Source organism: Peromyscus eremicus, chromosome 5 (genome assembly GCF_949786415.1).
Source record: "Peromyscus eremicus chromosome 5, PerEre_H2_v1, whole genome shotgun sequence".
In the NCBI taxonomy this organism is placed as follows: Eukaryota; Metazoa; Chordata; class Mammalia; order Rodentia; family Cricetidae; genus Peromyscus; species Peromyscus eremicus.
This window is the reverse complement of record NC_081420.1, coordinates 7,020,069-7,034,236: the sequence shown is the minus strand read 5'-3', so window position 1 is coordinate 7,034,236 and position 14,168 is coordinate 7,020,069. Positions and strand designations below refer to the sequence as shown.

Below are 14,168 nucleotides of genomic sequence, written 5' to 3'. Positions count from 1 at the left end.
ATGTAGCCCTGTTGGTCTGCAACTCACTGTGTAGACCACGCTGGCCTTGAACCCACAGAGATCTGCCTGCCTCTGCCTCCTGAGTGCTGGGTGCACTGTCACACGTGGGCTAGCACTCAACTCGTGGGTGAATTTTAAACCATATAAGAACCTCACTATGTGCCAAAGCATAAGGCAACTGAGGCTTGGAAAAGTCTCAGTGTATCCAAGTAATCAGGCACCTAGTAAATGGCTACAGAGGGAGCTAATAGATAACCATCAAGTGGTGGTTTAATTAGATACCATTTACAGGTCCATGGGGCTGGAGAGATGGCTCAGCACATAAGAGCACTTTCTGCTTTTCCAGAGGACCCAAATTCATGCAGCCCACAGCCACCTATAAGTCCAGCTCTGTAGCTAGAGTTTTCTTGCCTGGCCCACAGTCAGGACAAATCTGTCACCCGCCAGTCCCACAGCCACTCAGACCCAACCAAGTAAACACAGAGACTTATATTGCTTACAAACTGTATGGCCGTGGCAGGTTTCTTGCTATCTGTTCTTACAGCTTAAATTAATCCATTTCTATAAATATATACCTTGCCACAATATAAAGAGCTCATTAAGCCACATAGCTTGTGGCTTACCGGCATCTTCACATGCTGCTTGTCATGGCGGCGGCTGGCAGTGTCTCTCTGCGTCAGCCTTCCACTTCCCAGAATTCTCTTCTCTGTTTGTCCTGCCTATACTTCCTGCCTGGCCACTGGCCAATCAGTGTTTTATTTATTGACCAATCAGAGCAATTTGACATACAGACCATCCCACAGCACAGCTCCGAGGGATCTAGCATCCTCTTCTAGCTGCCATGGGTACCACACACCTGTGGCATTCACTGTGCAGATACATATAAACAAAATAATGCGTACAAACAAAAATAATGAAAAAGAAATTACCTTAACACTCCACCTGGATGGGAGAGGTGTTTCAGCAGTGGACCTAATAGATGTCTGCCATGCAGAGCTGGACCTGGTAAGTGTAGCTGGTTACATACAGTGTACTGAATGGTAGCCATTAGTGCCAAGATTGAAATTTATGGTGAAGGCTGCTCTTTGGGGATGGATGGTGTTCTCCACCATCTTCCATCTGATAGATGCTGGGCTGCCAGTGTAAGTGATGTCTCCGGGGATGGATCTAGAACCAGAAGGCTCAGTGCTTTACTGTTCATTTTCCATCTCTGCTTTCAAGTGAGGTTGCAGGCAAAACAGAGGTGTTCGAAATAACCAGGAAAAATGCCATGCTTCTCTGAGAAGATGGATTAGGCAGTTAGCAGGTAGTGCCAACGCTTTAATTCAGGTTTTATGGAGTTGTAAAATTCAATAAGACATTTGTGCCTCGTGTACCAAGAAACTCTCAGGATAATATTTCTCCGAGGAACATCATCTATTCATTCCAGCAGGAAGAGGGTGTGAGGGTTTCCTGTAGTCAAAGCAGGCACAATTTACAGGACTCCAATTGAAGCCAGCCAGCTAAAGCCATGGGCATGTATTTTGTCTGGCAAGTCCTTCCCATCCCCCACTAGTGACAGATAATGGCATTTTTCCACAGTAGAAGAAAGATCTTTCCTTTTCAGATTGTTAGTTCTTCCATACACTGAAAGATTTTTAGAGGAAGTGTAGCTGATTACCTCACTCTAGTGGATGATTGAGCTTCCTCTCTGCGAATATGGTTAGTGATGGATTCAGTCAGTCCCTGGGCCCTGTACTATGGGGACATATCCTGATTGTGAGACTCACAGCCCCTCCCCAGCATGTCCAGAACAGGCAAGTGGTTTGATAACATGAGGATGGTGCCCTTCATGTGTGCAGTCCAAGGAGGTGACATCTTTTACTTACTGTTGTGACTATGGCCTATGTGAGAAATGTTCTGATTCAGATGCTTCATTGCTAGCCCAGTGGTTGTTTTTGGTTACAGGGTAAAGAAATTTTATAAAGAGCTCATTAATCACATAGACAATCTGCTGTCTGCAACTGAGTTGAACTATGGCTAAGATTGGCTTAGGGGCCAGACAGAGAGACATGCACACACAGTAATGAGCAATAGTATTAGGAGTCAGACAGAGTAGATTCACTTGGTGTGTGACCTTGAGCATGAGAAGTAGGCTGCTCTGGGTTTCCCTTCACCAGAAAATGGACAGAACGTGACAGTGCAGAAGGATCTCCTCACAGCACTGACAGGGTTAACTGTGGGGCCGTATGCTAGATATTTGGAACTGTTCACTCTCTGTAATGTCCTACAAAAACTCTCCCTTTTTTATTTTCAGGTGAGGAAACCCCACACTCAGAGTTTAAATGACTTGTCCTAGGTGTAACACTCCTGCACAGCAGAGGGTAAGTTAAGCCCAGCTGGTGCTGTGGTCCCTTTCAAAGGTAAATGACAATTCCTAAAGTCCTGAGTTGTAGGACTGTGGAGCAGAAAGTACAGCCACCCAAGAATGCTTGAACAGTGGTTTCAAGTGCTAAGTAATTCAGCAGTCCATTTGTGAGTTATCTAATACAGTTGGACATATGGAAATCACATTGCCCACAATAGAGTTTTCTCATTTTTAGCTGTCATGCATTTTCTGTGAGCCCAATGGAATATTTTGACCAAGCCTAAATATTTACTGAAATACTTCTCAACATAAATTTATCTTAATATAGAATCAAATTTTGAAACCATTTATCAAAAAGTTTGAAAAAAATCTTTTTTTTTTCCTGTAGGAAAATGAAAAATGTTCTTTGTGCCTACATTTTGAATTAAGAATAAGTTAATATTCCATGAATAATGAAGGTAGTAACTGTACTCCAGGTAGATATTATGAGCAACAAAATTATGCAAGAGGAAGCCAAAGTATCTCTACAGCCCAGAGTAAATAGCTATAAATCACTGTAAATATAATTTTTATATTGCTCCTTCTTTTCAAAAACACCGAGTAATTTTTTGGATAGAAAATTATTGCCAGGATATAGTAAAAATGCATTCATTAACCCATCTGAAGTTGGGATGTCTACAGCAGGTGCCAGCACAAAATGGCAAGTGTTACAGAGCTGGGAACTTGGGTATTAGTTGCGTAGGTGTCACCCACGAGCTGTGTCACTGGAGGAAGCCATTTGGAGTCTCAAGGCCCGTACACCTGTCTCTATAACAAGGGGTTCCAGGCATTGCACTGTGCCATTGCTATCAATGTGGATTTTAGAGGATCATGTTGGTCCCCCTTTCAGAACAGCGAACTCGAGCTGACAGAGCCCAAATGCTTTGCTCAAAGCTAGATGCATGTTTGTACCCATTTGTTCTTGGCACCCAAAGTGAATATGCGCAGTTGAGAGGTTTGGTCCCCTTGGAGTCATATATGTGAATAAGTGAATCCAACCATTTCTTGTTTTTCTACAGTTTTCAGCTGGGGATTTGAAATAGTCTCTAACCAAAATGCATGGGAGAAGGTTTCCATTGAAACTGTTCAGAGGAACTGCCTATGTGAGATGGCTGTAAATGCTGTTTGAAAATGAATTGGAGATGTGCTGAACTGGGGGCTGACTCAAATGTCAAAGCCACATCATTTGAACTGTGTTCAAGGACAGAACTGAAATTAAAAAAATAAAATGTAAAAGGCAGCTGCAGAGGAGGGAAGACACAAGGCTGCCTACCGCTGGCGGTAGCTTGCCCTCCTCCGCTGGCCGTGGAGGCTCTGATGTCCCAGTGGGCGGCTGCGCTGAGGACAGGTGAAGGTCTGCAAGAGTGGCCAGATCCTGCGGGGGGTGTGTTGTCACCACTGTCAGCCAGCAGACACCCCACCAGCCAGAGTGAGACTTCCATCTCCTCTCAAGTCATTGTTTTTGTGAACAGGGTAAAGATGTGCACATTGCTTTGCAACATCTTGCAAACCAGGGCACAGCAAAACTAATTCAATTGCATTTAGTCTGAAATGTCTACAGTGCTTCTAGCTCATAACAATGAGGGACTTCTGATATCTCCATGTCACTTATGGTTTTTTCTTGGTTCATTCATTTGTTAATCCATTCAACAAATCATTCCTAAGCACTCACTATGTGCATAGAAGTATTCTGCATGCTGGGAATACATCAGTGCACAAATCAGACAAAGATGGATGCTCTCCCATGAATTAAATTCCACTGATTTGCATAATTAAGCAGAAAGAGCAGTAGCTTTGGGGCCTGCCAGCTCTGGGCACTGAAGCTAATTCCCAAACTTGTAAGCTATGTGACGTAACCTGCTTGAGTCAAATTTTTCTTACAGGAAAAGCATAGACCATAATTCTAGATCACAGAAATCATGCAAGGCATGGATGAAATAGTAGCATAAGCAATACTCAACACCTGGAAGGGCCAAACTAGTGCTGACATCATCTACATTTTCCCTGGTTGTGTCCTTCACACCCTACCCCAGAGACATGGCCCTGCCCTCTGCTGGCATCAGATTCTGAGCATTTTCCTGTGCCTTCTATCTGGTAAAAATCTGTCCATCCTGTCCTTAGAATCCTGTTTTTGCTACACCTGGTCAGAGTCTGGTGAAAAGCAGGGATGGTGGCTCTGGATGGAATGATATGTGCCTGGTTCCCAGCGTCATGGTATTAGGAAGTATGGCTTTGGGGAGATATGTGGGTAAGTTTAGTCACAATGGTAAGATTCTCAGAATGGAACTAGTGTCCTTATAGAAAAGGAAGAGCTCGGTCTTCTCCATCCCATGAGGGTGCACACAGAGGCGTGTACCTTGGCAACCCAGGAAGAAGGCTTCCCCAGAGGCCATCTTTTGGTGTTTTGATCCTGGACTTTCCAGCCTCTAGGAATGTGAGAGGCAGATGATTAATGATTATGCTACTCCACCTCTGGAGTTTTATTCTGGCAGCCTGAGCTAAGACGGCAGACTTGATGGCAACTGGTAATAAATGAGGAGTCGCCAGGGCTGATATGCCTTGTTGAGTAGTGTGAGCTTAGTACTTCCCCTTGGGGGTAATTGTAACAGAGCTCCTGCAGCCTTCCATCCCTCCAGAGAGGTCACCCAGGAGGACCTGGAGGCCCTAGAGGACATGCTGCACACAAAAGCCTCCCCTCACTGTGTCCTGTGCCACAGCCCTGCCTCCTGCCCCCCCCCCCCCACCGTGGGCTTGCACTGTAGTTGATTGCCTTTTAATGGCACAAAAAATTGAAATGCACTTCCAAAATACTGTTTATACATGTTAAGTTGAATCCAATTCTGTCTTTTTTAAGCACTTTAAGCCTTTCCTTAATTTTTTCTATTTTAATATTTCTGTCTAAATTAAGCCAAACTAAAGTAAATGGGAAGTAATAATGGCCAAGCCATTTGCTTATGACTTCCTATGCAACGTGATCAATGGAAGATGGCATAGAATCAGCCATCTTCGGACTATGTAGTTTTCAGGTAAGAAGTAGAGAGAGGAAGAAAGCATTTTAATATTTTTTGAATTTTATGTTTTGAATGTCTTACTGCTACATGTATAATACCAGAATATAATATATATTCATGACTAAAAATAAAAACTGAACAATATAATAAATAGGATAATTTCTAAGACCCTGTGATATAGAATTTTTTATAAACATGGTATTATTCTTTTTTTTTTACTTTTTATTAGTTCTTTGAGAGTTTGATAGGATGTATTTTGATCAGATTCACCCTCCCCCTAATTTCTTCCAGATCTACCCACCTCCCCTCCACATCTACCTTTGTATTCTCAGTTTGAAAAAAAAAAAAACAAAAACAAACACATCAAGTCCAGTTTATGCTTTCCATATACTCTTGGGTGTGAGGACATCCTCCGCTGGAGTGTGGTTGACCTACCAGGGACAGATCCATAAGGGAAACTGACTCTCTCCCCACATCTATCAGGTGCAGATAACTCCTCAGCTGAGGATAGAACTTGGTGCTCCGCACCCCCCTCCTGACGGAATGTTGTCTGGTTTGAACTTGTGTGGGTCTTGTGCATGCTATCACATATTCTGAGTTCACATATGCAACTGTCCTGTTGTGTTCCCCAAACACGTTTTTCTTGGAGTTATCCACTTGGGGAGAACCTATTATTCTACTAAATGGGTAGAGTATTAAACCGACTCCTAATGATTTATTGTTATATCCATAGATAGATTTATCTCTCAACCATCATTAGAGAAGCTTTTGTTGTGGTAGATGGTGTTTCATGTAGCGCCCACAGCTGATCAAGGTACAATGAGAGACTGCAGAACTCTCAGGCCTAAATGGGCACCTGTTAGCAGAGACTATTCTTTATGAATCTTTCCACACCATTAATTTTATGTAATTCCATTTTAATTGATTCATATGTTCCATTATTTAACTATTCTATAATTTAATCAGTTTCTTCCTCCATCTCATATTTTATTTTTTTCTCACACTTTTTTGGCTGTCACTAACAGTGCCATGAGGAAACTGTATCTGTGTGAGCCATAGACCTCTTCCACATATGTTTATTTAGAATAATTTCTTAAAGATAAGGATGGTGGGTCTCAAATTACAATTGAATTTCATTAATTTGCACAAGATTAATGGGAACCTTTTAAGTGTCTACTATTTTTAGGCAGTAATAATCATTGGAGAAAAATCCTTAGAACAAGACATGAGATCCTCATCCTCACAGAGTTTAGTCTCACAAATTTATGTCCCAACACAGAGTACATACATACCTTTCACCTGGGAGATGGTACCTGATATGTGTTTTATAAAATGCCTTGCAGAATTTTATATTTTATTTCATTTTACCACACTGGAGGCAGAAAAGAACCCTGGGCCTCCCACATGTGGGGGCAAGCAGTTAGCCACCAAGATATCCCTCTATACCCTGAAAATTTTAAGATTTAATTCATATTTAATTGTGTGTGTATCTGTCTGTGTGTATGTGTGTGTGCTTGTGTGTCTATGTGTCTGTGTGTGTTCGTGTATGTGTATATGTGTGTGCCTGTGTGTCTATCTATGTATATGTATGTTGTGTGGTCATGTGTCTGTGTGCATGTGTGTGTGTGCGTGTGTGTGTGCGTGTGTGTGTGTGTGTGTGTGTGTGTGTGTGTGTGTGTGTGTGTATCTGCATGTGGGCCGTACATGTGAGTGAAGATGACTGAGGATGCAGAAGACAGTGTTGGCCACCCTAAAGTTAAAGTAGGTAGACCTGGTGTTTGTGAGCCACCAGGTGTGGGTGCTGGGAACTGAACCTGGGTCCTCTGGAAGAACAGCAACTGTGCCTAACCACTATGCCATCTTTCCAGTGCCAGTCCCTGAGTTTTAAGTCATGCTCCGCTTATGAAATGATGCCTTTTCACCAAAGTTCTTATAAGGGTGTGAAAGCCTCAAAACTGATGAGCTGGTGTGTTTACACCTTGATTTAAATCTCACATGTTCTTGTTTTAGCACCTCTAGGTGTGGAGCAACCTGAACTTGGATGTTCTGTTTGAATGTCACAGCATTTGTGTCCAAACAACTTACTGTCTGAAATGACTCAGATGACCAGGGGACTGGACAAGACAGCTCTGATATGCCTTTTGGTCTCAGGTTTTTTTTCCTTCTTTGCCATTTTAGAAAGAGAAAACGATCTTCAAAAAGAACAAAACATGTGAGGACTCAGAAATTATTCTAAATCATTAACAAAGAGAGAAATCTATCTCCTCTCAACACAAAGAGATCCCAAAATGTCATCCTCAGATCTGTACCAGAGAAAATCTGAACCATTGAAAATCATGCATTAACTATGGTCACAAGATTGTCATCTCATCTTGACAGCTAAAAATACACAGGGACAGTCTGAAATACTGCCGTTTTCATAACTAGTAAAATAGCTTCATTTTATTCCACAAAGAAACAGGCCCCTTTGAACAATGAACAATATTAAATTTGCTGCTAACTCCAGCATGCACACACTGTCTTAAGGTCAGTGTTTCCTCTACCTCTGCCAGATCCAGCCCTGGCCGCAATGACTTTGACTGCACAGTCCCAGGGGCCCCAGGACCTCACCATCATTGTCAGACAGCTCCGGCCCTGCCCCCAAGGTCCAGGGTCTGCATTCTCTCTTCTGCGCTCTCATTTCTCCTAAACATGCCCTCATTCCCACTCATGCTTATCTCAAGGCTAGCTTAGCCAAGAGTCCATAATTGAGTTCAAGACAGCCTCCCGAGCAGGTGATGCCAAGAGAATGCTGTTCAACACTTTTGTTTTTGATGATGCTTTTAAGTAAGGTTTTGAACAAAAGAGACAGACATTGGAAAGAAGAGGTGTGAAATCTGAAACTTTAGCATCAGGGGTGAGAACAGCAAGGGAGGGAAAAGTAAGACTCCACAAGATCATCTCATTTGGGGAAAGGACACTCAGCTGTGGTAGTCACCGCAGTGTGTCCTCAGCTTAGGAGCCTCATGTTGTGGGGAACTGTAAACATCTATTCCCCTAGACCTCCTCACTCACTGTGTCTTAAATCTGAGGCAGTCATCTTCACAGTAATTCTGAGGTGATGCTCTGCCACAGGGTGACCTAAGTCTGGACCATGAGATTGTGCATATCAGTGAGACAGAAGACTTCTTAAGGACCTTGCTGAATTTCAGAGTCTCCACTCCTACTCACCCCCATTCTCATCCGGTCCCGAGGCAGATGCTCCGGAGGGAGAAAATGCCTGAGCCCTGGGGCACGGCTTTGGACACACAACAGGGAAAAGTGGACTCTAATTTGGAGGCAGGTGAAGGTTTGGAAAGAACTTAGGGATTTCAGCACAGATGTGCTTAAGTTGACTGACTGGGTGAGTGTTCAGGCATAAAAGAGGGATAAATGGTCCCCATATTCCATGGCCAAATGAGGTCGTGCCCTCATGGAGGAAGAGGCAGGCTTGGTTCTGAGCTGGCTCCATGGCTCCGATAGTAAATGCAAGGATAGCCCTCAGGTAGCTTAGTCAGTAGCAAGTGGTGAGGAAAGGGTGAAGGGCTGAGAAACTTGCTGCCGAGTGCGGTTTGCTGCCTAGGATACATTCTTGTTTTGTTTTGTTTTTAAGTTTGTGAGAATTGCATTAATGAATATTGTATTTACATCATTTCTACTCCCCCAAACCCTCCCATGCCCCACCTAAATTCAAGACCTCTTCTTCTTTAGTTTGTGTGGGGGCGTGCTTAAGGCTGAACTTGACCGACCATCAGGGTGGTTGTCCCTAGAGAAGACTGTCTATCCATTGTCAGCGGCCACTGATTGCCTGTAGCTCTTCATCTAGGAGTGAAGCCTTGTGAAATCTTCCCATCCCTGTTGACATGTCAACTGGCATGGCCGTCGTTACTCACATCTTGTTTAGGTGACCGTATTATCTTTCACGGACGCAGCTTTCTTGTCATGTTCAGAAGACACCGTTTAGCAGCTGGTTAGTTCTGGTCTTCCGGCTTCTATAATCTTCCTGTCCCTCTGTTACAGTTTTCCCTGACACTTAGCAGGGGTTGCACTGTAGGATGTATGGATGGGGAAGGCACCCTGCACCCTATTCTGGGCATTTGGACCAGTTGTGGAGTTTTTAAGTAGTTTCTGTTTGCTGCAAAAAGAAGCTTCTTTGATGAGGGGGTAGTGGCTACACCTGTCTGTGGGCATAAGGATAAGTACTTAGAATACAGTTAAAAGTTATATTGGTTTAGAATTCTTGTCACAAAAGAGTCTGAAAGTTAATGGACAGTGTGTGAATTACAGAATAAAGTATTGCTTTATTTCTGAATCTCTTCATCCTTCTGAATAGCTAAGGAGTTCTCATCACCTGGAGGATAAAATCTAGACTCCCCAGCTCAGTGTATCTGAGTGCTCATTGCCCTGCATACATGCCTAGCTGTCTGCCAGTCCCAAATCCTAAGTGTCCTTCTCATGTGCCCTCTGCTCTACTCCAGCCCCTGAACGTGCTCTCCTGAGAACATATCTTGACCCTTTACGTTCCTCTGCCCACTCTGTGCTCCCACTTGAACCCTGCTCCAGGGGCAGCTGTAATCACTGCAGGGATTATGGTACTCCACCCGCTTCCCCTTCATCTTTTGAGCCAGCCTCGCTAATTACATGAGTGTTCCCTAATGTGCTCCCTCCCCCTAGAAACACAAACTCACTGTATATTGGTTCCAGAGGAAGATTACTGCACTTCTTTCTTTTTCCTTCCTTCTTTCTTTCTTTCTTTCTTTCTTTCTTTCTTTCTTTCTTTCTTTCTTTCTTTCTTTCTTCCTTTCTTCCTTCCTTCCTTCCTTCCTTCCTTCCTTCCTTCCTTCCTTCCTTCCTTCCTTCCTTTCTTTCTTTCTTTCTTTGACTCTTTTTAGTAGAAGACAGTAGCTACATGGGTGGTGGCATCACATGGTTTGGGGTTGGGCAATGCTGAATAAATATCCTATGAACATTGTAAATGTGAACTGCCAAAACCATCAAGTTTCTTGGGTAGACTTAGGAACAGATGGTCACAGAAGTAACAGTTGCCTCTAGAGCAAAGAAAGACTGTACAGAGAAAGTCCAGTGTGTCTTCACCGGAACAGCTTGTAGCTCTCAGTTTCAGTGAAGGTTCTGGGGGTGAGCTTGCTCTGGCTTCCACCTGGCATCTGATGGACAGCTGTCACCTGCCCTAAGAAGCTAGACTTAGAGGAGCAGGCCAGTCACTTAGGACCACAGATAAATGCCTTAATGGTTTAATTTTTAAGATTTTTATTTTCTTTTTTGGTCTTTTTTATTTTGTTTTGTTTTGTTTCTAGACAGGGTCTTTCTATGTAGCTCTGGCTGTCCTGGAACTCACTATGTAGACCAGGGTGCCCTGAAACTCACAGAAATCTGTCTGCCTCCAAGTGCTAGAATAAAAGGCATGTACCAACATGTCTGGCAAGATTTTTATTTTAACCTGAAGTTATACATTTTGGTGGTGGCGCACGCCTTTAATCCCAGCACTCGGGAGGCAGAGCCAGGCGGATCTCTGTGAGTTCGAGGCCAGCCTGGGCTACAGAGTGAGTCCCAGGACAGGCTCCAAAGCTACACAGAGAAACCCTGTCTCGAAAAACCAAAAAAAAAAAAAAACCAAAAAAAAAAAAAAAGTTCTAAATTTGTAATACTGTTTTTGTATATTTGGTAATTCATATGAACCTATTAAAGAGTTGGCAGTACTTTGTGTTTATTGAACAAAATAGCATTGCTCAGTTACTCTAGAATTAATCTGGTGTCTTATATGTTAACTTTTACAATCCTGTGTAGAAATGAAGAGGATGGTATTATTCCCATTGTCATAGAACAGTTTCTAACATAGGATGGCTGGGCCGCAGGAGACTGGTAAATATGGGAGCATTCTGAGACTTCAACAGCCTAACCTATCTCTACCTCAAGAGTGGAGTGAATACCTTTTTAAAGAAAACTGAAGACAAACCAAAAATACTTAATAAATTTGGAATCGATTTTATCCATTGATCTATATCACATATCAGAGGTATTTATTCATTTGGATATTGACTGAAGCCTTTTCTCTGTCCAGAGTTATCCTGGATTCCAACATGGATATGAGACATGTTTGACAGTGGTCATCAGGTCGTGTAAGGCTCTGAGGAGAAATAAGAATGTCTGCTTGTGGAGGTAAGGGAGATTTTAGAGACCCACAGGAGAGAACTCTGCCAGGCACAGCACCACTGGGAGGTGAGGAGGGGAGACATGGCCAACAGTGTCAGAGGGAGGGCATGTGCCCCTTGGGGACTCCTACATGGGGCGTTCTGGTAAGAGTTGGCTAAATGTGTCAGAAACGTCAAATAATGCCAAAGTGGGGTAATGGCCCTGGAGCTGAGGGGCCTGGCACACAGGAGAGCACCCAGAGGTGACAGTCTTGTGGCTTGTCTCCACCCAAGCACACAGACTCAGATCCATATGGTGGGCAAACACTGGCCGGCTGGATAGCGAAACGGGGAGTGTTTGGTTGTGCTGTTGTGGACTTAAAATAGTCCCACAGCGAACTGACTGGTTTGATAATCATCTCATCTACTGTGTACCTGTCACATGCCTTCCTTGCAGGAAGGACACCCCTAACACGCTTCAGATGCTGTGGTTTCCCCCTAGTTCTCCTTGAGCACATAGCTCAGGGACTAATGGGCTTCTTATGGCTAGAGGCGTCTTTGTTCTTTCTACAACTGTGGGTTTCTGGGCCCTTTGTGCTACTGTCTTAGTCTGTTAGACACTTTGTGTCGGGTGTGGGTGTGCCCTGATGGGTTTCTTTAGCATGCCTGGCCGTTGCTTTTTATCTGAAAGAAAGAGCTTGCAAGAATTCAATGGATTATTTATTAAAGAGCCAGTCCTGCCTTGAGAGATTTTTTTTTCCTTTTGAGTGTTTAATAATGATTCTTCTCTTGGATGCTCAATGCATAAAAGAAGAGTACTGAAAAGAAACACTTTAACCATTTTAAAATAATACACTTTAGAACTCTGATTTGAGATAAAGTGGGCTTTTATTAACAAACAGCAAATCTCATTTTCTCAATGTTTTTCTTCTGAGATGTCAAAACCAAGACTTGGGGGCCATGTCTGGGCCACCACAAACCCAGGTGACATTAACACACATTCACTGTTCTGTTCGGGAAACCCAGAAGGTGTCTCTGTCTTCTGACCTCCACAGACATGAGGGAGGACTAGGGAAAGGTTCCTGGGAATACTGTCCCACTCCAGTGTGGCTGTTGAGCAGCACACACCAGCTGTTTCTCCTTAATGTTCACTAACATGCTTCGAATGTGGGGACAGTGTGAAGATCCTGCAGGTGACACCAGGACTAACAGCTCTAAGTTGCCAGGTGTAATTATTTGCTTTGTGTGACAGGTGATCAGTCACTTGCCCCAGGTTACACAGCTTCAGCCCCCAAGTGACAGTATCACATATACTGCCTTCAAAGTACTGGTTCCCGGGCCAGTGGTGACCTTGCTGTAAACTCTCTGAAAGCAAAGAAAGCAGGTGGGGGTGGGGGTGAATGGGGGTCGGGGCAGGGGCAGGGGGGAGGCTTAGCTGATAAGGATGTGGGGAGCAAAGCAGGTTGTTGTGACTGGATGTGTACTATGGATCAGAGCACGGCCCTGTCAAGGACTCCAATACCTCAGGCCTACGGAAATGGCAAGGCCTTCGCCAGGTCACAGCCACAGCAATGGCTGGTTCTCCCCCTGATTTTAGGATGGATGTTGGAAGTGTGTGCAATAGCAGCACCACCAAGGCTTTCAAGGCAGGATGTTGAGAGTGGGTGATGACTGCAGGGGAGACTGCCCCCCTACAGACGCCTCCTACAGGGACCAGGTGACCGGCTCCTCCTCGTTTGTGCTGTTTACCATAAACACACTGAGTTTCCCAGTTGCTGTGAGACCACCAGAGTGCATAGCCCACCTGCCCTATGGAGGGCAATTCCAAAGCCATGCAGGTCTCAGCACAGTGAGTTGGGTTCTTAACCGCAACAACCACACCATGAAAACTGCCCCCATGTTATAGACCAATCAGAGCATTGATGGGGAAATGCCAACATTAAAAATAATATTGAGTGGTAAATGTTAGGTCATCAAGGGCATATCTGTATTGAGTATGATTTATTGTAATTTGCCATATAATTAGCTCTCTTTCTGGATGTTGTTGCAAGGAATTGTGCCTGTTAATTCACAAAAGATAGAGAAAAGCAGAAAGATATTTAGGAATAAGTCCCCCAGGAAATGACAGCTTGTTAGGAATTATAGCTCTTGTAAAAAGGAAAAAAAAAAAAAAGCCAGAGTTAAATCATTGTACTTTTCAAGCTTTCTGCTTCCCAAAATAGAGTGCCTGCCTTCCTTCCTAAAGATAAACACTTTCAATACCTGGATTTAAATGGATAAAGCTCCTAATTATCTTCAGTCAACATCTGGATGTGATTTGTTTTTAAAGAAAAAAAGAATGCTGTTTAGACAAAGATACATTTTAGAAACTTTCTTAGAATTCTCCCCTCAGCATTATTGATATGTAATTGATAAATATTGATTGTGTAGTGAGATAGTCTAGTTAGTTTAAATCTTTATCATGCATAGTGGCTTTGTGTGTGGGGGGCTGTGATGTATGTTTGTGTGTGTATATGCTATGTGTATGTAGTGTGTGATGTGTGTATGTGTGTGTTTGTGTTGAGAACACTTCGGGTCAACTCTCTCTGCAAATTCCAAGCAAAT

General features: G+C 43.5%; 1 long non-coding RNA gene across 1 annotated transcript; it reads left to right on the top strand.

Moving 5' to 3' along the window:
- The first annotated feature begins 4,694 nt into the window (after positions 1 to 4,694).
- Positions 4,695 to 12,195, top strand: LOC131910269 (uncharacterized). Its single transcript, XR_009379085.1, has 3 exons — positions 4,695 to 4,911; positions 5,295 to 5,412; positions 11,495 to 12,195. It is a non-coding gene; the product is annotated as an uncharacterized LOC131910269 (long non-coding RNA).
- Positions 12,196 to 14,168: the final 1,973 nt, after the last annotated feature.